Source organism: Onychostoma macrolepis, chromosome 07, assembly GCF_012432095.1.
Source record: "Onychostoma macrolepis isolate SWU-2019 chromosome 07, ASM1243209v1, whole genome shotgun sequence".
Taxonomy (NCBI): domain Eukaryota; kingdom Metazoa; phylum Chordata; class Actinopteri; order Cypriniformes; family Cyprinidae; genus Onychostoma; species Onychostoma macrolepis.
This window is the reverse complement of record NC_081161.1, coordinates 46,045,952-46,052,304: the sequence shown is the minus strand read 5'-3', so window position 1 is coordinate 46,052,304 and position 6,353 is coordinate 46,045,952.

Sequence of the window (6,353 nt, the reverse complement as noted above, 5' to 3'; positions counted from 1 at the left end):
CCGGCCATCCGGGTATTGCAGCCACATTACAACTCCTCAACTGTCATAAGAATCAGCTCGACTGGAGTCGCTACTTGCTATGGGCCGAATATGCCCAAAATTCACTCCATAAACCATCTACAGGTATTACTCCCTTTCAATGTGTCCTAGGCTTCCAACCCCCACTGTTTCCATGGTCAGGAGAACCCTCAGACTTACCTGCAGTCAACTCATGGTTACAACGCAGTGAGGATACATGGAACGAAGCTCACGTCCATCTTCAACGAGCAGTTCGTCGCACCAGAGAACAGGCCAATCGTCATCGGTGCCCCAATCCCGACTATCAGCCAGGGCAATGGGTTTGGTTGTCCACCCGTGATCTAAGGCTCCGGTTACCTTGCAAAAAGCTCAGTCCCAGGTACGTGGGTCCCTTCAAAATCATCAGACAAATCACTCCAGTTTCATTTAGATTAGCCTTACCTGCTCATTACCGTATCTCACCCACTTTTCATGTCTCTCTGCTCAAGCCCGCTGGTGGTCCGAGAGGAGCGGAGGTCCTAGACGAGGCTGGTGACCAGAGAGTCCCTCCCATCATCGTCGACGGTTAGGAGGCATACCAGGTTCGAGAAATCCTGGACTCTCGTCGTCGGGGCAGATTCCTTCAGTATCTCGTGGACTGGGAGGGGTACGGCCCGGAGGAACGGTCATGGGTCAATGCTGATGATATCCTCGACCCTTCACTTACCACAGAGTTCCATAGAGACCACCCGGACAGACCTGCCCCGAGACCTCGAGGAAGACCCCGGCGTCGTTTGCCTCCTCGCGTCAGGAGCTGCTCACAGGGGAGGGGCTCTGTCACGAACTCAGCCTCTGTGGCTCCCTTCGATCGTCACCAGAGGGAACCATCACCTGAGTATTAACGTCACAAACTCCATTTCCCATATACCCCGTACCTGTGGCTGATTAGGGGCACAGGTGTCTCTCATCACCCTTACCTTTATAAGCTGTTCTCCCTATCACCTCATTGCGAAGTCTTGTCTTGCCATGCAAACATTTCCGAGCGTTTACCCCGTGTATGATTCCCCGTGTATGACCTGGACTAGTTACTGGACTCTGATTCTTTGCTTTCTGCCGACTCTGATTCAACCTGCCTTGTTACTTGATTATCCTGAGTGTTTTCCGCCAGCCCTGATCCTTAGCCTGAACTCTGACTTTGATTCTGCCCTGTCTACGTTGTGTTTGAAGCCCGTGATTGAACTTTGCCTGTTTGACTTGCATTCTGTATTAATAAAGCTGCACATGGATCCTAACGCCACTGACTCCTCGTTACAGTCTGCCTCCCGAACAGTGTTAGGTAGATAGTAGCTCCTGGGTAGTTGATTAGGGCTACCTTTGCAGGGTCTGGGATGTCGCCCCATTAGGTCTTGTGATTTTAAGACATAGAAACATCAATGTGTTATTTAAGTCGATGTAATCTTCGCCGGTTCCTGGCATAAAAAACTCCAAAGGCGACGAGTCCGATATAGCCGATAAGGGCGGTACTTCTAAATAGGCGTTTTTCTCGATAACCGTCTGCGTCAGCGGGACTGTAAACAAATCCAGTTCGGACTTAATACACTCTCCCGACATGCGGTGCAGTAACGCCATGTTAGAAAATGGTTCTCTTAGCCGAGACTTTCCGCTTCGTAGTCTTCTTACGCTTTCTGCGTGTGACTGAGACCTTCTTGGGTCCACGCTTTGTTTTCTTTATTGAACGGCCACGCCTCCTCATACCGGGAGGTTTAGACATTCTCTTACATGCCATAACCATAAGCCCCGAACCGTCTTGAGCTTTAGAGTTATCGTCATATGATCTTGACAGAACGTTTGAGACAACGTCGGTTGCTATATTTTTAGCGGCCGATTTCAGGTGCGGTTTAGCGATGCTGAACCCCCTTTTTAACAACGGTATGGCCAACCTACACAGACCTCTGAAAAGACCTCCTAGACCGGCCCCGTACATAACGGCACCGCCTGCATATCCCGGTAGTCCGCCTCCGGCCTGATTTCGATAATAATCGACATAATCAGCGGCATTCATCCCACGCAGGTTGTAATAAGTCATTTTTAAAGTTTAGATTGTTTCACAGGCCTAAAGTGTAGTTTTACAATAACTTTCCCGTAAGAAAATGGTATTTCGCGGTTTTGGTCGTCCTTTAATTCTATGACGATGTCCGTGATGAGCGACTTGTTGACCGATGCGTAATGGGGTTTGTCGTATCTAATACTGACGGCATCATTGTCGCCCCTCTTTATATGTACGCATCTTAAAAGGGGCACGTATGAATCACCGACCGATTGTTATTCGATAATGTCGGTATAAACGTACATCGTATAGAAACCCGCTTTGATATCGGCCTGGTGAGGGGCGTCCGTAATAACGCTCGTTGTAAAATCAGCTTTTTCGTGATAGGCGGAACGTCCTAAAGCCTCGCCGGGTTTCATCCCTAAAATAGCGGCTAGTTTCCTGTTGAAGCTTACCGAAATGTTAGGCTTTGCTACCAGTTGGGCTTTGTTTTTTAATTTATCGTAACCTAATACAGCCCCTGGTGCGATAATTGCATTTATCGCCCCGATCACTGCACAAACATTATCATAGTACCCCCCCGGTTATTTGGAGATTCCTTCATACGGACATCCCCGATAGCCGTTTAAACAGGCCTTTGCCTGGTTTATTAGCGTGTTTCTGGGATGGGGCCGGGTAGACGTGCAAGCTGAAAATCCCGTCGTCGTCGTTAAAGCTGTACCAGCTTCTAGGATATTCAATCTCAACAAGACCTACTTGCCACTCGCCTCTCAGGTTTATAGTCTTTGCTAACCTGGTCGTATAACTAGATATGCGATTTTCAGGATAAACTGATAAAGATCGTTGCACGGCAACGTGACGTAGAAACCGCGTTCATCCATGGTAATCCTTTACTCGAATGATCTCTTTTGGTAAAGGCGTGAGCGTTTTAAGGTTTTACAAGTCCAACACAGCTTTTTTGTCTATATAGCTATTAAATTTCGAAGGCCATCCTAACCATTTCACTAAAAATAGCGTAGATCGCCCGTTTTTTCTCCCCTAAAATCTTTTCCACCTTAAACGCCTTGTTTTCGCTCATGATTATTTTTTGTAACTCTTCTTCGTAAAACACACCGTCGATGACATCGCCGTCATAATCAGACAAGCTGTATATGGGAGGATTACGTGGAATGCACATGGATACGGTGAAAAATTCTTCTGTGTAGTTCTGTTCGTAACCCTTGGCGAATGGTCCTCGCACTTTAGAAATCCTGACGACATCCCCTACTCTATATTTAAATACGGGGTGACCGTTCTTCTTCATACTTTCGTACAGGTTTTGAAACACTACGCCTTCATTTTCTTTGTCGACGTCCACCGGTCTCATCTTAATACTCCGATGGTAGCTGGAGTTGTACTCCTGCATAATATCTTGCAACACATCTGTGTATCTCCGTGAATTTGTAGCAGTTAAAAATCTCCACATTCGGCTTTTTAACGATCTATTAAATCGTTCCACTACACTGGCCTTCAAATCAGTAGCCGTAGCAAAATGCTGAACGTTGTGCTTTTTAATCAAAACTTGAAAATATTTGTTAAAAAATTTGGTTCCCCTATCCGTCTGCAATTTCTTTGGAACGCACCCCTCTTCGAGTATAGACTTTCAACGCTTTAGTGACCTCGACCCCACTCTTATTCTTTAACGTTCGAGCCCACGCGTACTTGCTAAATACGTCGATACATGTCAACAGATATTTATTATTATAATTTTCCTTGGAATAGGCCGACATGTCGACGAGATCCGCTTGAAACTGCGTATCCATCCCGTACACCACGACTCTATTACGTTTGTAGTTAATATGCGCCGTTCTGTGTAGCGTGTACGCATCCTCCCCAGCCAGCCAGTCCGAGACCTGTTTATCGCTCAGACGGACTTTTTACCTCCTAAAGAACCGGGGTTGGCAGGCGTGTAATAAACTTTTTTCATGAGCTCGGACATGTTGTTATCGTTTCAACCGTCCTCAAAAGAATAACATGCACAAGTGTTACGTTTCAGTCTTTTATTAAAAAATAATAATAAAGAGATAGTTTTTAGAATGGTTACATAGTGACGGAAATAAAATTAAAAATGGTTACGCTACAACATGAATATAATTCAAAATGAATACATAGAAATGAGAATAGAAATAAAAATGGTTACATTACAACATGAATACATACTAATGAGTACAGAGTGATAAGAACAGATTTCAAAATGAATACATAGTAATGAGGATATAAATAAAATGGGTTACATACTATCTAACCAGTAAAGACAATTTACACAGGCCGTATAGCTGCGATCTAGTATGTAGTTTACCAGAATTTCAACCATCTCGTACACCTTGTTTTTCTCATTTTTTGAAACAAGCTTCACACATACATTGGTTACATACGTGCACATACAAAGGACGTCGCTAACTCTTATCTCTTCACCGGCTGCAGATATCTCATCTACAATTTTTCGGAGCATTGCAGAGGAGCGATCGGAACTGTTTACACAAATGTCAGTCAATTCAGACCAAGAGTCATTCAGACCTCTTATAACACACATTTGTTTCATGAGATTTTTTTTGAGATTCGTTAATGACTTTCTTGTAGGACTCGTCCAGCAGCTTTTCCCTGATTTCTTGCAGATTTGCGACGATGAATGGTTCGTCTCTTAATTCGTGCAGGATAGCACCGGTAGTTCCTTGAATCCTCAGAATGTTGTTGGTCATTAAACCGTAGCGGCGTAGAGTGAAGTCGATAATGGTCTGAAGATCGGGTTTGAACAGTTTGCGGCACAGTTCGTCAAAGCGTGAGTCGAAATAGTAGGCGTCAGGCTCAAACAGGCATGAATGTTGCAGCTGGCTCGGATGGTCCGTTGCGCACCCCTCGCACTCGTCCCTTAGTTTGTTGTCGATTATGTGTTGCAGCAGCAGCACTATCGTGGCTTTTATGATTCTGAAACCTTTTCAGTTGAATCAGCCGTCTGTGGTGTCGAATCCCGTGTGGGTGGAGGTGGTACACAGATCCTTTAGGTAACTCAGGTTGCGGTATCCGAGCTCCGTGCAGAATTTATCCAAGCATTCTTTGCGCAGGTCGGGTGAGCGGGTGTTGTCTGTCGAAAGATGATCGACAGTGTTATCATCAGAAGCTTTGAGGTTGAAAGGAGCATAATCGCATTGTAAAGAGTCTTCTTGAGACATGTTGGAAATGCTGTGTGGGCGTGTCGACTTACTGTTCTTTATAATGGCTGTAGTAGATGGGCGGGGACGGTGACGGTGACACCCCCTCACGGGGGTTTCTCTCGGGGTGAAACAGCTGTGTTTTAATTTTGTTGTATCAGTCATGTATGCTGCACCACTTGAACATTTTGTTTACGACCGAAATAAGAGCGCTCAGCAAATGCAGATCGCACCACTTGAACAAAAACTGAAGGCTGAACATTTCGTGATATTCTTTATGCGGGTCGCCCTCCGAATGGTCACTAAGCTTTGTCTTGTCTTCGCAGGCGAATATGTACACGCAGTCTTCCGGGTTCTTTTGAGCATGGTCACCAACCACTCGGTACCGGATATTCAGAGCTACCCCGTCCCACTCCCCAACGTACAAAGGCTCTTCTCCACAATCCTTCAGATCTTTCCAGATACGATTAAAAAATAATTGCCAATCTTTTTCAGGAAATAGCAGGCAGGGGTCTTGATCCTGTACAAATTCGTTGGTTTCGTCAGACGTGTAGAGCGTAACCGTTCGTTCCGATTTGTGAAATATGTAGCCGAATATACGTCCGCTGATCAGGAAAAATTCATCTCTCACACATTCAGAATTTTTGCGGAGAAACCTTGCCAAGCACAAACGACATCCGAAACTTGTTATGAGATCAAAGGTCACATATGGATATTATTATTATTATTATTACTATTAATAATATTATGGGGTCACGAAAGGTCAAAGCAGTTAATCTTATTTGACACTATGTACTCCATATTCACTACTCATGTTGCCTCTTCATTTGACTCACTTTCATCCTGAGAGCCTTCACATCAGCAGTAATTGCTTTACTGCAGTCAAGACTTCAGAAGAAATGTCCCCAGGTGCTGTGGTCTTTGTGGAGACCATAGCAGAAAGCGATTCACTGGGTAAAGTCGTAGATGAATTCGGTGACAGGCCAGTCTTTTGACTGAGAGGAGGAAGAGGTGCTAGTCTGAGAACTTCATGTGCCCGTTCCCACTTACAAGCAATGGCTAAGGCTTCCTCTTGGCTAGTAGCGCAGTGTTCATGACATTTTGCTTGGAGAATAGGGTCA